The sequence below is a fragment of the Triplophysa rosa genome, linkage group LG3 (genome assembly GCF_024868665.1).
Source record: "Triplophysa rosa linkage group LG3, Trosa_1v2, whole genome shotgun sequence".
NCBI classification, from domain to species: domain Eukaryota; kingdom Metazoa; phylum Chordata; class Actinopteri; order Cypriniformes; family Nemacheilidae; genus Triplophysa; species Triplophysa rosa.
Window position 1 is genome coordinate 4,529,504 of NC_079892.1, and position 18,701 is coordinate 4,548,204.

The window sequence follows — 18,701 nt, forward strand, 5'->3', positions numbered from 1 at the left end:
GAGCAAAACTAACCTGTGATCTTAGACGTGCCCCAGAATAAGAAACTCCAACTTTCTCATGTATTATACCTCAAAGGACTCCAGCACTCCATCTTTCTCATTCATAATACCTTAAGACGGTCTGGCAATGAAAGTTTCATGCTGTTTTTGTAGTAACTTTACTGTACAGATACATCTCGTGCACCAGACGTATCCAGATGAAAGAGCGCTTCATAAAGAATCAACGATTACATCACCGCAACATATTATTTATGATTTGTGTAAGAAATTATTTATCTCGGTCCTTTATGCTTGCATAATCCGGAGGAAAACAGAGTTCTGTTCCTCGCATTGATGATTCAATCGGAGCTTCCTGCGACAGTTGGAATTTGACAACCGCAGGGATAGCATATGAATTATACAGGCAGCGCTTCAACTGAATGGCTCAGCCAGAGCGGGGACTGTCCCCTGCCTGCGAAAGTTGTAAATGTGCTCCCAGCGCCATAAAAAACCCTGAAATCAGTAAAAACGCATTGCATCCGGAAACTGTTGAGGAGGCACATGTTTCTTTGAACTCCTGATGTGAACAATCTGACAGTAAGCATGCATTTGAACAGAAGGGTTAGCATGGGCGTGTAATGAATAATACAGCAGCTCTGGTTTAAGAAAGTGTGTCGGAGTTGTGGTAAGAGCATGTGTGATTCTTATTTCACAATATCACAAGCACATATACAGTATAGGGATGTATATGCATGCGTTTCTGTAGATCAATTGGTAGCGCATTGAATTGGCACCGCAAAAGTCATTAAAAAGTAAAAAAATGGATAGCTTAACCTGAGCAAAACTCAAATGTTCGGTTGACTAATTTTGTACTTTTTTGTATATTAAGATAAACTTAATAAGATCTAGGTGTACTCCACTGTGCTATTTTGAGATACCATGAATCGAAGTACTAAAGATTATATTTTTTTGTATATTGTGTACCAACTTGTGAAAAAAATAGAGCACTTTAAGTGCACTTACGGAAGTGTACTAAGTGTAATTAACTAAAGTGCATTTTAGTGTAAATGTAAAAATGTTAATTTAAACCTTTACATTGCCTCAAAAATAAAATAAAATAAAAAACATAAAATAAATGTAGTTAGATTTAAATTGGCAGGGGACGCGAGAGAGAGAAAAGAGAAAACAGCTGGAGAGCTCCATACATTAAGCATCAATGACAATGTCTATGTCTGTCTTTCGGAAAGATGCATTACTAATAATAGCAGTGACATTCAGACAATCCCTGACAGTCCAACCCATAAACATCTGCTTTCCCATCTTTATCTGTCACAATTCAACATGCCATTAGATCTCTACAAATAAGCAATAAATAAAAACAGGTAAACAACGCAAATCTGAGAGCCAAAATCTCTGTTCAAGTAACTTTTTTTAGGAGCTGGATTGAAGGCGCTTTTGCTGACCTCGTTCAGTGGCTTTTATTATATATTTAGTCGCGTGTCAAGCCTGTCGTTACAGCCTGACGGTGGCTGCATTTGGAGCGTGACAAGTCAAATTTAAATAGATGTAGGAAAGGGTGTAAAAGCAGGGCAATTTCCATGTCTGCGCAGATGTAATCGAATAGTGTCAGCGGCATAAACAAATGTTTTACGGTGGCAGTTTTTTTAGGGGGGGTGATATAGTGTGTGTTCAAGGCCCCATGCATACGCTTGTCGCTCAGTTTTGTCAAACACAGCAGCGGGGCCATTTTGCGATTATGAAGAACATTTGGTCGCATGGGAATCTCGGATGTTTGCTTTGCCTGAAGTATACTGAAGTACGCTTTAGCATTGAAAATAAACTACTCATAAGGAACAGCGTTCCCTGAGGAGCAGCGCTGAGTGTTGTTTGACTGCCAGCGACACTGTTGCAGATCAGTAGGAGCCTATAGGTAAAATCGCCCTTATAAAGTGATCTAATATCACTTCTCTCTATCTTATAGTGGTTTGGAGAAGAATGAGCTGTAATGGACCATGTCCATTATAAACCAGTGTCATTCTACTGTAATCTGGGCCATGTGGGTAATACCTGGTTGGCGTGGGTTGCGAATGTGCACTTTCTTCAACTATGACTTCAGGCTTACTGTACTAAGTGGTACATGTTTTGTTCTAGTGTCATTACTATGCAGTACATTTTATACACCCATTTCATGTTTTTATTTGTTGTTTCAAATTCCAATTAATGAATTATAGATTTTATGGTATTTATTCATTTCTATTTTACAATTGAAATGTTTCAAATAAGTCTTTAGTAATGTCTTTATTTACAAATCTCGATGACATCGTCCTACAGGAAGTGACCCAATTGGCATAACATCAACAGCATCAGATCAAATGTACTGCATGACCCTCCACAGAACCACTGTATTAGTATGCTACAGCGTTATAGTGACAAGGGAACAAGTGTGTACCATAAAAACAAAAAACAGATTGAGCTAAACAAAATTTTTGCTTGTTGTCTATCAAGAGTGGTCATGATCTGGACCCTGTTGCTATTTCTGGACCATGTTCATGTTGTCAAACGTCAAGCACACTGGTATATAAGTACACTGCACTACAATGCATTTATGTGCTGCATGCTAATTGAGTTGTCATTGCCAGCAAAAGTATTTTTTTTAAAAAAAGGTGGTTGTTGACTCTTGTATACAGAATCAATTAATTTGCATCAATTTGCATATACAGCCAAGGGTAAAAAATCTTTTTTTTCTGAATTTACTATTTCTAGGTATGGGTTTAGGTAAAATGATCATTTTTGTTTCATTCTGTAAACTACTAACAACATTTCTTCCAAATTTCAAATAAAAATATTGATTCTATTTGCATTTATTTGCAGAAAATGAAAACTGGAGAAACATGTCAAAATAACAGAAAAGATTCTCTGTATTTTTTCAGACCTCAAATACTGCAAAGAAAACAAGGTCATATTCACTCTTTAGCAATACAACAGTAATATTTGTACATGCATTTAGGAAAAGTTCAAAAAAAAAATTTTGTTATAATCTGGATTTGTCTTTCACATTGCAGTTGGATGACTTTATGTCACTCTTGAGGTTTGACTTTGATGAAATTCATCAGACACTGGACTGGAATGGCCACAATACTATAATAGCTGATTAAATAAAAATGTGCAATATTCTCCTATTTTTTTTCCGTGGTTGTATATACAAAACATATAACAGCAATTGATACTAGTAGAACTAATACGATGTTATATAATACAAAATGTAATATAAATAGTTTAATACTGCGGCCCAATGTTTTTACTGTACTAAATATCAAATCAATCCAAGATAATTTAACAGAATTTAAAGTCACGGTGAACTCCAGTACACCGGGACCAAAAGCCTAACTCCAAATCTGATCTCATGGGATCTTTAAAAAATTACACCCAAACAAGATACTATCCAAAGGAACTCTGACCACTAAACTTCTTAAAGGAAGATCTCAGGGTTGCACCATTACCCAGCATTAACAAGTAATGCATATCAGGGGAATCATTTATTACTGAAAGAAATCCAGGACAGGCTGCATCCAGCAATGACTCTTGCATAATTGCTCCCTATGTGACAGCATCAAGTGTTCAATAAGAAAAATTAACTTTTATCTATATACAATCAGGCATGATGTTGCTACCAGCAAATTGCAGTTCAGAAATAACATGTGAATTCTGCTTATCTAGGAAAGTAGAAAGTTTGTCTTGCAACCTGAAACCAAACTGCATCAAAGATGCACACCAGAACCAAATCTGGAGTATTTTAATGAATAAAATGAAACACTACAGCTTTAATGTAATGTAAAAAAAAACCTCCATTCAACTAAATTACCATTTAAGTTCACCCACTGAATTTTTTAAAAGTAAAAACATGTTATGCAAACAGGAACCTTCGCGTGCCAAGTTTGGTTAAATACTTCTGATTCCGAATCTAGTTCAAAAGAGGAACTGCGTAGCTGATACAAATGTTTCCTGCTGTTTTTACAACCCTCTCAGGAATTCAGACCTAAAGTGGGGGTCTAGCTCCACGATCAAACCGCATAACGGCGAGCCACGCCTCACGGTGAGACCAGCTTGGGCTCGCGTTCAATAACGTACAATGCAGCTGACAAACATTCACGGTTGCTCTGTCAGCGACACGTGTGACCAAATGTTACTGCGAGCGACACGGGAGCCTGAGAGGTAATCGTTCGCCGTGGAGTTCAAGCACATCGGTGCATACATATTCATTACACCACCAAGCCCTGTCATGAAATACAATACTAGGAACTGAGCGAGCGAGCGAGCGAGCGAGAGAGAGAGAGAGAGAGAGAGAGAGAGAGAGAGAGAGAGAGAGAGAGAGAGAGAGAGGGAGGGTTTGATATGCAAATAATCTACCAGGCACTATTTCTTAATTGCTTATTTTCTTTGCTAGCCTCATTTGATCTTTATTTATTTCGCCTAGAATAAACACAATGACCTTAAAGTGCAGATGCAAAACTCTCATGTGAATTTATACATCACTATTGACCAATCAAAATGGATTTTGACACCGATACACACCAGCCTCAAAGACACTAGCTGCGTCTGAATTCGCTCACTTGTTCACTCGTGCACTATTCCCTATATAGCGAATGCTAAATAGTCCACTATATGGGGAAGAAGTGTATGAAAATGAGTGAACAATTTCAGACACTGACGTAATATATCCTGCGTCTGACAGTACTGTCGCGGACATTCGTCATGACACTACACCTGTGTGGCTTTATGGATTGTTTGGTAAAATGGTAAAGTTCATTTTTACATTATTTGTCACGTTTATTGTAGGAATTTTATATTTAAAGCAAAATAACATACAATGCAACCACAGTAAAATGATAAATAATTTCCAAAAATTAAGTTTGAATTGTTTTGAGTAAAAAACACAAACTATATTTACAAAACACATCAACTGCAAGTAACAGTAAATAACGATCAACAAACGTTCTTCTCCTTCTTCTTTCCTTTTAATGGCGGTCGCAAACAACATGTTTAGGTGTATATCGCCACCTACGGTACCGGGGTGTGTAACATCACGGTTTTCAGTACTTCGGTGGATTATATAAAAAATGTGTATTTTAAAGAAATTCATGCAACATCAGCTAACATTGGCGAGACATCAATATTGATCGTCAAAAATATATAAATCCATCGTGTTTATTCATCCTTTTTTGCGTAATTTCACGGAAGCCATATGCGTTGTGCTTGCATTGCACGTTAAAACAGCGTCAGTCTGCAAGTCATCTAGGGATGCTGAGATAAAATTACCCGAGTTAAAGTTCGAACTTCGGAGAGCTCAGCGACGCCATTTTGCCCCTTCTTTATTATTGAGTGGAGGTGACGTAATGAGACACATCCTGTGATTTTTTTCTCCTGCTTAAAGCTCCGAGTTGACAGTCCTCACTTCTCTTTTCTTTGCCATTTTTAGCGACTGCCTCTTCCAATTACCCCGAACTCAACTTGAGACCAGAGTCGACACCAGAATGAAATGTGACAATGGAAAGTAGACTCTTCCCCTCGCTTTCTTTATTCCAATTTCTCCCCATATCCCAACGCGTCTATTTTCTTTCTTTTTATGCGCAAGATGAAACGTCAAAACGGCGATTGAAACTTGTAATCAAATGCGAATGTGGTTCTACATGCAGATGAATAGCAACTTGAGCGACACGCCACTGAGGTAATTCCAGCAAACAGGCAATTTGAGTGCTCGCGACGGCAACTTAACAGTGTGAGTCCACATTCATCTCATAAGAGACACTCAGGCAGAGCAAGTTTATAGGCTCTAATTATACCTCGAAAACGTCGGAAAACCGTGAAACGTGTTAATTTGGGTTTTAGCTCTGGATGCGTGCTAAAATAACAAACAAACCTGACTTTTCTAGCGATATGTTATGAGTGAAGAACACGTTTGAATGTGTCGGTTGAGACACGATTGCCTAGATTTCTCAACTCCTGCTGGTCTCCATATGCTGAGGAAAGAAAGAAGGAAGTCCACCGCCTTCTGATATTATACCCAATCTGGGAGAAAGGATTCTGCATGTTGCCCGACGACACGATTCATCCCGACAGCGAGCATCCTAATGCTATAAAAACAACGTTGGTTTAAATATTTCAGCCAAGCGTGGTCTTAAATAATTGAAAAGTGCTTTGATTTTCTCTCTCACAGTTTTTTTTTCACAGTATCTCGGTAAAAGTTTCTTTGATAAGGGAATCATCTGATTTTCAGAGGTGAACTTCAGCTCTGCTGAACGCTGTTTATATAAATAACATTAATGGGGGAATCAAAATAAAAGTCCAAAAAAATTCTTAGCAGTGTTCAACACCCGAGTCACTACAGGAATTGTAAATTATGAGGTTACGACACTTTTAACATAATTTCATAATCATTTGAAGAATTTCTGCAGACACAATTACTATAAAATATAAAGACCGTTTCATCGGATGTGCACGCCTGGCACAAAGTTAACTTCCGTTCTGTGTCTATTCATTTCATATTACATTTTTACTAAGATTAATATTTAGGGCTGTCAAATGATTAATCATAATTAATCACATCCAGAATAAAAGTTTGTGTTTACATAATATATGTCTGTGTACTGTGCATATTTATTTTGTACTTATAAACACAAACATACATTTAGGAAATATTTCTATGTATTTATTTTGTTACCAATAAATGAATTTAAATGATATAAAAACGTTTATTTTTGTTTTATATTTTTCTTAAATATATGCATGTGTGTGTATGTTTTTATGAATACAAAATGAATATGCACAGTACACAGACATATATTATGTAAACACAAACTTTTATTTTGTATGCTATTAATCACAATTAATCATTTGACAGCCCTATTAATATTTAATTGTATATTAATTGTATTTAATTAAAACTACTTAACAGTTATTCATTATTTGCAGAGGTCTACTGGAAGTTAAGTTTGGTCCACATAACATTTGCTTCTGTTGTTGCCGCTGAGACCGTCATTATAAATAGCATTTTATCTACTCAAATGTGGCATATATTGTTAAGAAATTGGTAAGTTTTAGATAACAATATCATCACTCTAGTGAATTCCCTTATCCAGTTGTTAACTCAACTCACTTTTATTGTCACATCACCACGTGTGGGTGCGTACTCCATACAAAATAGAATGCAGTTGGACTGACAACTGTATGACAAACAACTGTATGTTATTGTTGTGCTGAGCTATTTCACACAAACAGAAAGAGAGAAAATTCTACTCAATTGTCCACCAATTGCAAAACATCTTTTTGAAACATTCGGCCTGTTGTGGCTTTTACTGTATTCATTTGTGATCCAAAAAAACTCATTCTATCTTGTTCAGATAACAATGGATTTTAAACCATTTCGAACCACTGAGAAAAAATTAAGCCGGGTAATAAATGTAGGATTTTTTAATCCTCATCTGCGGAGTAAATTGAATCTCTAACTGAGAGTTCCAGCACGAGGGACGGCAACACTAAGTGGTAATAGATTTTCTTTGAAGGATGTGCTACAGCGGGGCAGCGTCTGCTCTCTTTAATGATCCCATATTTCTACAAAAACACTCTCCCTTTTTTTTGAAGAAACAAGCAGCGGTGGTCCAGTAAATTGAATGGAGTGTGAAAAAGCCTTTTGTGAATGTGGAGGCTGAAAATCTTTGATAATCATTCAATTATTGGCGAAGCAACTCTGTAAACATTACACTTTTAGTCTGAACTTTCACATTTGCAAACTGAGGTAACTGCAGCTGTATGAAGCGTTTGGCTCTTTTCTTCGTCGCTGTGCACTTGTAAACATTTTTCGCTAATTCACTTAACAGATTTAGATATAGTTCACCCCAAAATACCAATTCTGTCATCATTTATTCATCCTAATGTTGTTCCTGTATATGATATTACGATGTTTGGGGAAATGTCTCAGTGGTTTTGTGTCTATACAATGGAAGTCAATGGGGCTCAGTGTTGTTTATTTAGCACCGTTCTTCAAAATATCTTCTTTTGTGTTCTGCTGAAGAAAAAAAGCCAAATTTTGAATGACATGAGGGTGAATAAATGATGATAGAATTACATTTTTTGGGTGAACTGTCCCTTTAAGTCCTTAAGTCCTAATACTACCATACTTTACTACTTCTATAGTATATAGTACGTATAAGGTGTAGTGTACATTAGTTTTTTTTCAGAAATACAGAAAAATACAGAATTGTAAATCACGTGCAGTAACACAGCATGCAATACCGGTCCAACAATGCAATGACCAAAATACATATCAGTTATGAATATGCTTCCTTCTGATATGAACAGACTGTATATGGATGTAAAGGTATTTTCAATGCAAATGGTCCATTTTAGTTCCAAGATGATAACTGGAGGCCACTGGCTGAATTAAAATGAATAATATAGCTGGGGAGAGCTATGGGCATTTCCATTCATTTCAATGGCAGTGGTTCAACTGGCATGGCACGAACGCACACACAGCAACAAGCCCTTCACTATCAACAACTCTCAACAGGGAAACATGTCTATTGCATGCTTTTAAGAGCACTTCAAAACATTTAACCACTTTTAACCAGATTTAACTTTTAAATCTCATGGCGTAGGTATGGCGTCTACCAATAACAGTGCAAACTGGCCAAATCTCAAAGAAATGACCCCCATATGTAGCAAGGATGTGCGACAACAATGAAACTTTTTTCATGACATGTTCTGTTTTACATAATGCATTTTAAAAAACAGCAGCCACCGCATTCAGTAAGTAGTAAGCAAATACTTCATTCCAGATATCACCTCGCATTCATCCAAGACAGCATTGGGGTTCTCGTCTTTATTCCGCGCCATCCGTGACTCTTAACCACCTGGACCCCCATGAGAACAGCAGCCGCTTTGATCAAAGCCCAGCAGACCCTGTTTTCCACCCCTGAATTATGCATCAAAACAAACATGAAGAGCAATGATAAATCAAATGCGAAATACGCTCTGACTGGCAGTAGAAAAGGAAAGAAGAAAGAAATGTGTAAGGAATAAGATCAGGCTGGTGACGTAAGCCACGCTGGAACTGCATGCGAAATCACCAAACTTGTCAAGAAATTGCAAACTTGATGTGCGCGTGTTACCAGAATCCATCCCTTGAGCACTTTCAACTGCTGCTTTTCTGTATGATCAAAGCAAACGGAAACAAATCCATCTTTGATTCAAATAATTGCTGTGTTTAGCACGTACAGAGAGACGGAGATGTACTAAAAAATAAATACTAAAAAATATACAGTATGCATATATTTACAACGATTAAAAATGATATATATATTAGATTTAGAGTTTAGGCAGATGCTTTTGATTCTTTTATCGTGACAGTAAGCATAGCATGATTTCTCATCTTCGAGCGAAAGAGTGCATGTCTTTTTTGTTTTCATGCTAACGTGTAAATCCAAGAGCGACATGCGGCTGAAAACCGGCCCAGGCTCTTTTCACTTTGTCCGACTCTGGGGACAAGTGGTCCTCTTGATTCATGTCAATGTGTGGATGGTTGAAAGTCCCTCAGGTCATCCGGACCTCCCCCACACCAGCAATCCTTCAATCTACTCTCGGCTCTCTCTCACTCCGTCTCTCTGCTCGCCACTAATGGAGGTTGAAGGACTGTCACTCTAGCCTGCATTGCAATTTCGAAGGCTTGAACTTTCCTCTTCCCCTGTCCTCCAACAGAACTCTGCGTGGACTCTGGTGGATTCTTCCGGATGAGTCGGTTTCCCTTAAAACAGATGTGGTATATAGCTACATTTGCTCGAAGGATACTGTAGGCGGTTATGGAAGCTACAGTACATTACGGGTAGCTCGTAACCTGACAGAATACAGTTTTCAAGTAGGTAAAAGGCAGTCAAGCTACTCTTGCAAAAGAGGTTAGCTATACTACACGTTATTTATGGTACAGAAATTTGAGCTATTTTAATCATTAAAAGACATTTTTCTGGCACAGAAATAAAAAAACTTTCTTTAACTTAAACAAAATATAAATTTACGGAGCCCTGCACATTCCGCAATTTTTTTTATTATATTGTTCCCCCGTTTTTGTACCCTCTTTTTACTAATTCGTTCTCGTTTTAGGTAAATCATGCTGACATTGTATCAATTCGTGGCCGCATTTTCGCAAAACATGCTTGCATAATAATAAATCATGGGAACGAATTCTTATTTGTGGCCACAATATAATAATTTTTTTGCATGTCATGTTCGGGGCTCATCAGTTATTGCCCAAGTACATAAAAAAAGTATTCAAAGCTGTTTAGATCACGATTCACAACGGTAAACTTATTTTATAACTATAAATAAATATATATATTATTTATAATTTAAGATATCAGTATGATTTTACGGAAAATGTAAATTTAACGTAATTTGACTTCAACTCACATAAGGGTAAGAATATAAAGTAACCTGCAACTTTAAGAGCAATAAAGAGTCAAAAGTCACAGATTTCAGCTTTAAGATGAGAGAGTGTAAATCTAAAGAGAGCAATTTTACTTCAATTAATACATTTGAATAAAATCCACTTGACCAGCTATGCGTGCAATACATTAAAGTCACGTAGCATTTGTTCTACTTGAAATGTTAAGTTAGCATGACTACTGCTAGTAAGATAGTTAGTACTCACTCAACATAACTGAAGAAAAATGACTCTTTTAGCATAACAGTTGTGCAGCACATAGCTATATCTCAGTTCTGGTAACCCGAAAGCTGTTGGTTTAAACCCCGCAAGCCATACGCCATTGTGCCCTTGAGCAAGTCTCTTAATCCCTGACTGCTTCAGGGCGATTGCCGCTGTAATAAGTGCACCGAGTCGGTTTGGATAAAAATCATTTGCTTTGTAACTTACATACTTGTCCTGTAGGAAAGCAATATAGATCCTGAAGGCAGGGATTGTGGTGTGTGAGATGCGTTTGAAACTTAAGCCACTTGAACATCAGAATGAGATGTTACACATGTCCAAGACCATGCAGCGGACTAAGTGAAGCATGACCACTTTGCTAGCATCAGTGATTTGGATTAGCGGCTAATGCGGCTAATTCACTTTGACTTTACATGTCACATTGAAGCATTTCGGTTGGATGTACTTATCTGTCAAATAACTTAATGAATCCCTAGTAAATACTTGTGAACAAATATTATTAAATTAGTAAATCAGATCCAGTGATTGCAAGAGATTTTCCTCATCCACTCTGGAGGAAACGCCCCTCGAACTCACCGCCTCAAATTCTTAATTTAAGAAAGCTCTTCGCTCAAAACACAGCCCTTAATCCCACAGGAAAACAAAGCAAGTGTCTTTCGGAGCCCGGCAAACATTCAATAAAAAGGTCTTTTCACTTCAGGGAGTCGCGTCTACCAAAGACCAGCATGCTCTTTGGCGAGCGCGCTGAATGTCACAAAGAAACAAAATCTGGAGAAAACAGTGTTTGATAGGCTAATGTGTGTTGACAGCTTCTAGCCGATATGAGAAACTGAGTCAGGCCTCGGTTTGTCTATTTTATATCCAGTTTGAAGAAAAGAGATGTAAATCTAAATTTTAATGCTTAAAAAGTGACCTAGGAAGGAAAAATAGTTCGAGAGAAAAGCTTGAGACAGCCCACGTACAGTTTTAATGAGCTTGTCGCCTGACTTTCTCAGTTTCCCCTTTAATGAATATTAAATGCACAACCCCCATTTAAAAATAAATGCGTGTAACCCCAAGCAAAGAAAGCTTCCACCACGCACAATGGGAGTCGTCAAAAGGCGGGAAGGGCCCTCGAAGAGAGCAAGTCTGTGGAGGGTGTTTGCTACCCAGCATGCCTCTCACGTACTGCCCTAATTTCAGCCGCTATGAGGAGGAGAATTGTGGGCCAGAACGTATCATACATCCTCCTAGAGATTAGAAACATCAATGCCAGTTAAATCGCACTGCCGCGCTTGTCAAATAAAGACAAGCGTGGACAACTGGGTGGTATTGAGAGCTTATATGAGATTTTAAGAGAGTGCCGCGTGGCATTTTTTTAAAAATGGGCAGTCGCTATAGGCGTAATGCACATAACATGATACATTATTTAAATAATCAACAGTGTTATGGTTGTATAATATTTACAGTGTTTGCGAGGCAGCGGGTGAATTGTTTATTGTTAACAAAAAAGCTGCAACAAAAAGTTATGAAAATGTAAAAAATGTGCTGTAACTTTTGCCTTTCTAATTGAAACATTAAATCTTTAAAATATGTTAAACGTTTCCACAAAATCGTATTCAAAGGCTTATAAATAATTTCATAGGTTTACCGTTGTGCATTTTTGAAGTGCTTCAAATCTTTTTTAACAATTTAACAAATCTTTTTTCATAAATGTTTTACTTTAAAAATAAATAATTAAATAAGAAATAAAATCGAAACCTTTAAAAAGAAATAGAAAATGTTATAAACAAACCTAAAAACAAGACTTATTGTCTCGCGCCAGATCAACTGTGCCGTTTTTATGCAGATGAAAATGCCAGGCGCCGGCTGAAAACATCGCTTGGATGTAGTTTTTTCAGCCAGGGTGCATTGGTTACTATGATACGCTGAGCATGGAAAAAAGCAGGGTGCCGACACTGGGAATGCGGAAAGAAACGCTAGCTGCTGGCATTTTCAAAAAGTGCAGCGCTTACGTTGGAAACAATTGAAAAAACACGCCGGCCGCAGGCAGAAACGCCTTGGTGGACACAGCCTCTTAGAATGGAAGAAGACATATTTGTCTTTCAAAATGTAACGGTCACCAGTGACATCACAGTAATATCTGCATACTCAACCTTAGTTTATAACATTCATTCAAAACACTATACCAAACAAACAAGCAATCCACATGCTCTTACGAACATGCTTGACAAACTGAAGCTATTGCTAAATCGCAGAGGCGTACATGAAGTCAAACAAACTTAGCAGAAACATCTGCCACTAACGTAAAAAGAATCAAAAGATCTCTGAAGGGCACTTCTATCACACTGTATTGATAACGTCAGTCTAGAACACATGCCCCCACAAAACACTATAATCAAAGGCAACAACTTCAGTTAATAGTTAAAGATGTTCAGCGCAGGACTATAGCAATATCCAATCAAATTCAATTAACTTCTTGGAGCGTCCCCTCCAGAAAAGTGCATTACAGCAGGATTACGCAGCTATCTGTACTGGACTTGATTAATGGTCGTGTTAATTAATGCTGAAGGGGCTCGTTGGAGCGGTTCCTCACGTACACCGCCTCACTGATCCGCCAGGAATGTGGGGGGACCGGCAAATAGAACCGTCATGAAAGCAGACAGCTTATCCCACAAACACACATGTACTTCAGCACTACTCTTAGCTGTTAAAGTTTTGTATTCAAAACTGAGCTAAACTTCATTAGGGTGGCTGAAGCTATTTAAAAAAAGCAATAATAACCCACAACAAGGACTTCCAGACAAAAGCTCTGCCCGTGAACGCACATCAACTGGATGTAAATGTGTATTTTCACATCAACCCACTCTTGCCATCACGTCCAATCATCATATTGTAAAGCACACTTGCCCACTAATAGCAGGGAAAATACATTTACCCCAGAATATATGATGCATATCAAAATCTCTGTTAATATATTTGCACAATTCAATATGATTTATACCAGAACACCAGCCGGTGCGACTACAACAGATACAGTAGTGGCCAACAATGATGTCCAGAGAGCATCTGTAAAGTTAAAAAAGCATTGATTTTGTACAAAACTGAGACAATACAACCTGGTTAGGGATTTATTTGGATTGGAAAAAACATATACAGCCGCAGAAATGATGAAGAGACCATTCCAAATTTTCATTAAATTTAATTTAACATCCGACAGCATGACAAGACACATGAAAACTGTGATAAAAATTCAGGTTATCACATAAAAAAATAGTTTTTGAACTAAATAATATTTTGACCTGTTTCTCCAGTTTGCAAATACATGCAAACAGAACAATATTTTATTTGAAATTTGGTAGAAATATTTGTAGTTCACAGAATGAAACAAAAATCATTTTACCTAAACACCTATAAATAGTAAATTTAGAAAAAAAATTGAAATGGTCTCTTAATTTTTTTCCGCGGCTGTATGTATAATATATTATAATAATAATTAATAATAATAGAATGCATTTATATACATTATATAATAATATTAATAAATGTAAATTGTTATTATTTTACAAATAATTATATTTATATATATTTACTGTATATATACTTTTGGCCACCATTGTTTTTAAATTACAGGCTCTACCCAGTAAAAGTTGTATTATAGAAAATTCTATAATGTTTTATAGATATAGATAAGGAGCAATTACGAACATCTCAATAAAGCAACTTTCTTTTAAACAACAAATATTCATAAAATATGTGAAATATCCTACACTAGCACTATTTCACGGAGGTACCAGTCAATAAAGCCCACTTGCAACAAACAATGCAAATAAATTTAACAGATTAATAGATCTTGGGGCAATGTTAATTTTTTATATGCTCAACTGACACTTACAAACAATCTGAACCATTTACTGTAACTGCTTCTGAAACATTGTTTAAAAACTGTCGTTGATTTCTAAGATGAAATACTTCTTGTCACTGATTAACACGTTTGAGAAATAATATTTTTAAACTCTCGTCTGTGCGAGGCCCACCGAAGCCTTCTGCTGGTAGAGGCAGATGTTAGCTCCACAGGTACGCTGCTGTTAATCTGTGTTAGCGTTTGATGAATGTAATTAACAGTTATTCAAGAAGCACTCCTTTGTCATATTAAGACAATCATCAATAGGGTTGTGAGATGTTCTCTGCTGGAAACGTCGGGGTTGGAAAGACGAGCTGATTGTTTCCTCCAACATGTTGTCAGGCTATGAAATCAAACTGATAGCATTTACAGCAGGGGCCGTGTGTGTTGCGTCTGAAACAATAACATTCAGTCAAAAGGAAAAACGTACACAATACATCCTGAACGTAAACAGGAAGAAACGTGGGCTTACCGTTTGACGAAAGCTCTCGCATAAGACTACGTCAACGAGTAAATCCAAATAAATCTCAAACTTCTGATTGTCTGCATTGGAAATCCACACCCAGATCAGAACCTGTAGTAAAACAAATGTAGCTCTTAGTGAAAGGCAAAGATAAATGAGATCAAACTCACCTTTTATGAAATAAATTTCTTTCATATTATTGCTTTGAGATAAAAGTTTAGACCGATGGTCGATGGGTCACAAATTTCAAAAATTACTTTTCAAAGAATGTAAAGTTTAAAGACAGCACTAAACTAAAATAGACAGACACTGTCTCGTCCGCTGACTGCACTTTCCTCAAATACTAAAGCTTCCAATAATTGAAGGGGAAAAAGATCTATCGTAACTCATAAATGATGCAAGCGAGTCTTTCAATCGTTTTTTTTTTGCCCATGGGAAGAAAAGTATTTTCTTAAAAAACGTATTTGTCTTGCTTTATCAGTCCCAAAAGTTTCATTTGCCCCTTTGGAACTTCATTAGTGTCATTGGATTAAAAAAAATAGCTATAGACTTAATTGGCTTAATTAAGGTTATTTCAATAAATTTGTGTTGAATGACTATTCGCAAGTCTTTTATTTTATGTCTCAGGTTATGTCATAATAATGATTTTCCTTTTCACCTTTAAAATTGCATTTTCATTTTCCACACGGGTAATTCCCATAACCGATTTCGCTAACATGGCCGGTTATGAACAGCCAGGAATATTTGAATTTACTTTACTGACACACTTCAAAACTCTTTATAAACCTTATAAAGCCTTCATTCGTCCAAGAATGACATAAATCCAAACAATTGGGGAGAATATCAGTTTCCTGGACCAGTACAGGTATGCTGTACAATAGTATATACAATTCCGCAAATATGAATAAAATATTTCAGCAAGACATGTAATACAAATATCCATTTTGCTCAATAATAAATAAACATCTTAAAACATCTAGGCCTTCTTTTAAACCCTCCGGTTAACGCTCTTTGTACTGTGAAGTACAGGAACACACATTCAACATGACTGTGAATCCCCCAGCAGACCCTTTAATTGAATTCCATTGATATGCGACCCGCGGCCAGTTTAAACCTTGAGGTAATCCAAGTGATAATAGTTTTGTTGTTACTGCGGTTTAAAATGGGCTTTAATGGGGAATTCTGTAGACGTGTCGTTTGTGATTATTGACAGCCTGGGCCTCTGGGGCGAGTCGATTGATATTTTTCCCCCGCTCATATTTCTAGGCCTGCCAGGTAACCGGCTGTCATAATTAAGGCGATCCAGACCGATATATGAACATGGACAGAATATTAAAGACAACGGTGGTGTGCATACAAAAACACAGAAGCTAAAGAACTCCAAATTGCTATTTGATTTTTGTGTGTCGTATAATGTAAATCATTAAGTTTCTATCTGAATGCATCTTGTGTTTTCATGGAGTTATGTGAGCCTTGCATGAATATCACAAAAAAGCTTCAATGCAATTCTCTAGAACATCACCCTAATAAGTCTCAATTTCAGTCGAGTCTTTGGAGGTCATAAGGGGAAATTGAGACAACAAGGCTAACAGGGGGTCAGAGGAATTCTGGGATTGCATATGAATACAAAGCAGCTGTTATATGGATTATCATAACCCATTGAAAATGGACACTGCTGAAAAATTAAATGACACGCACTAAAAAAAAGAAAGGTAGAGCTTCAATTAAACGACCCGTTTGCTGGTCTTAGCTGGTTTTAACAGGTCTAACTGGTTACCTAGCTTGGATAAGATGGTTTGGCTGTCAGCAAGATTTGTTTGAAACCAGAGCATGTTAGCTGTGTTTAAGATGTTAACTTAAAGTTTATTTCAGATCACACAATCATTATTTTTATTTTATATTGTCAAAATAAAAAATAAATAAATGGTAAAAATAATAATAATTATTGTACATTATTATTTTAATTAGTGTGTGAGAACACATTGCAAAATGTTGATTTTATCTACTCAAACCTTCCGCTTAGTGATGGACATGACATAATCTAAATAAAGTTTGGTTGCCATGGGAGACCTCTGCATGCAACGTTATAGGCCTGTGTATCAAAGAATAAGAGATAGTGTGAAATTTCTTTACTTCAAAGGCAGTCTGGTCTTCCTACTACTTTAATGTTAGCAACTCTTTTTCCAGGCCCATAACTCTGCAGTGTCAGAGCCTTTGGCTTCCAAGTGAGGTGATCTATCTACCGGCACTGTTCCTGTGTGACAGAAATGGCAAGTGTCCTGGGCTTGAGGGTCTTTGCTCTTAGAGGGACGGCTATATCTCAGAGCCAGAAGAAAATGCACACAGGAAGAGAAAATTCTGTCCCTGCATAACCGGTGACCCCTTCTGGGTTTGCTCAGGGACTTCACCTGAGCCATGGATCCGGTGAGACAACAACCGGAATAATGGACCTGCAGCGAACTCACTTGGAATAGGGCAGAGTGAAACTGTGACGCTGATCTTTCACTGGGCCAGAGGAAATCTACTGTATTAATAAAATATTAACCTATACTTTCCCTGGAATACAATAAAAACAGTAAAACTGAAACAATTGTTGACAGAATTAGCATTGAGCTATCAATGTATTTTTAATGTAGGTAGCACATTTAAGATGTTTCTACTACAATTTCTTGGAAGAAATAAAAAATAAAGAGAATGACAAACAATAAGAGTACCAAATTATAAAACGGATGTGGGAATAAAAAAATTTGGTATTGAAGGATTTGAATTGGTTTTTGATATCAAAGGTTACAAAATGCTTTGTAGATTGAACAAAGCAACACATTTTTCAGATCTCTTCAGAAACTCCACAAAAACCCAAAAGATCTTTATCTCAGGAGGAAAATTATAGAAACAGCAGACTTAAGCCAACGTCTCCATTTGATCTCTATTTAATCTCAACCGTGTCTAGGAACAATAATAGAAATAACGAATAACGAGAATTAAAAAATCAGAACGCAGAATGAAGGTGCACTCGATAATACATTACAGATTAACACCCATGAAAAATATCATCTTGGATAACCCCGCATGCTTTTATTTTTAGGTTTTATTACTGTACCGATGTTTAAATAATGCATTCCGTTTCCATCCCCACTTCAATAGATTTGCGCAATCCACATTTACCAAATTACTGTCAGCTCTGCAAAATGCGCCTGTTTTTATTCTCTGCCTAGATAAAGTACCAGGAAGTAACAGATCTGCATGATAATCAAGATGGCAGAGACAAAGTTGAATACATGAACGCATGTGACTCCAACTGTGCATCCGCCTCCAACACGCAATAAAGCGTGCCGAGAACGAGAGAGATAATGGTATCACTTGTTTTACGATTAAAATAGCATCAAGGATTACCAGTAAACACCTCTGGATCCATCAGTACAGTGAGACTAGACTCATTTCAAGCGGTCGTGCCACCCTCAGCCTGCTCTATAGCTGGCACACAACAGTCAGCCCTTAAAACCACTGATCTGAAGCCAGCTGGACGAACCAAACAGCTTGTCCATTCCACTCGGTTTCTGCAACTAACACACCCTGATCCAAATGAGATTCGCATCGGCTGCCACATTCACGGTGAGAAACTCGGCTCGGCCGTCCAACGCTGTGTAACTGAAGCCTTTTGTCGC

At 37.2% G+C, this 18,701-nt stretch overlaps 1 protein-coding gene across 3 annotated transcripts in view; it reads right to left on the reverse strand.

Annotated features, from left to right (window-relative positions):
* The window catches only part of lrrc4ca (leucine rich repeat containing 4C, genome duplicate a), a 149,638-nt gene that overhangs the window by 81,982 nt on the left and 48,955 nt on the right, over positions 1 to 18,701 (reverse strand). For 2 of the 3 annotated variants that reach the window (XM_057329973.1, XM_057329972.1), the window contains 2 exons: positions 15,046 to 15,147; positions 8,818 to 8,947 (listed from right to left, as the gene is read on the reverse strand). The gene's annotated coding sequence lies outside the window, so the exon portion shown is untranslated. The remainder of the gene's footprint in view (positions 1 to 8,817; positions 8,948 to 15,045; positions 15,148 to 18,701) is intronic. The other variant, XM_057329971.1, reaches the window with a different exon arrangement.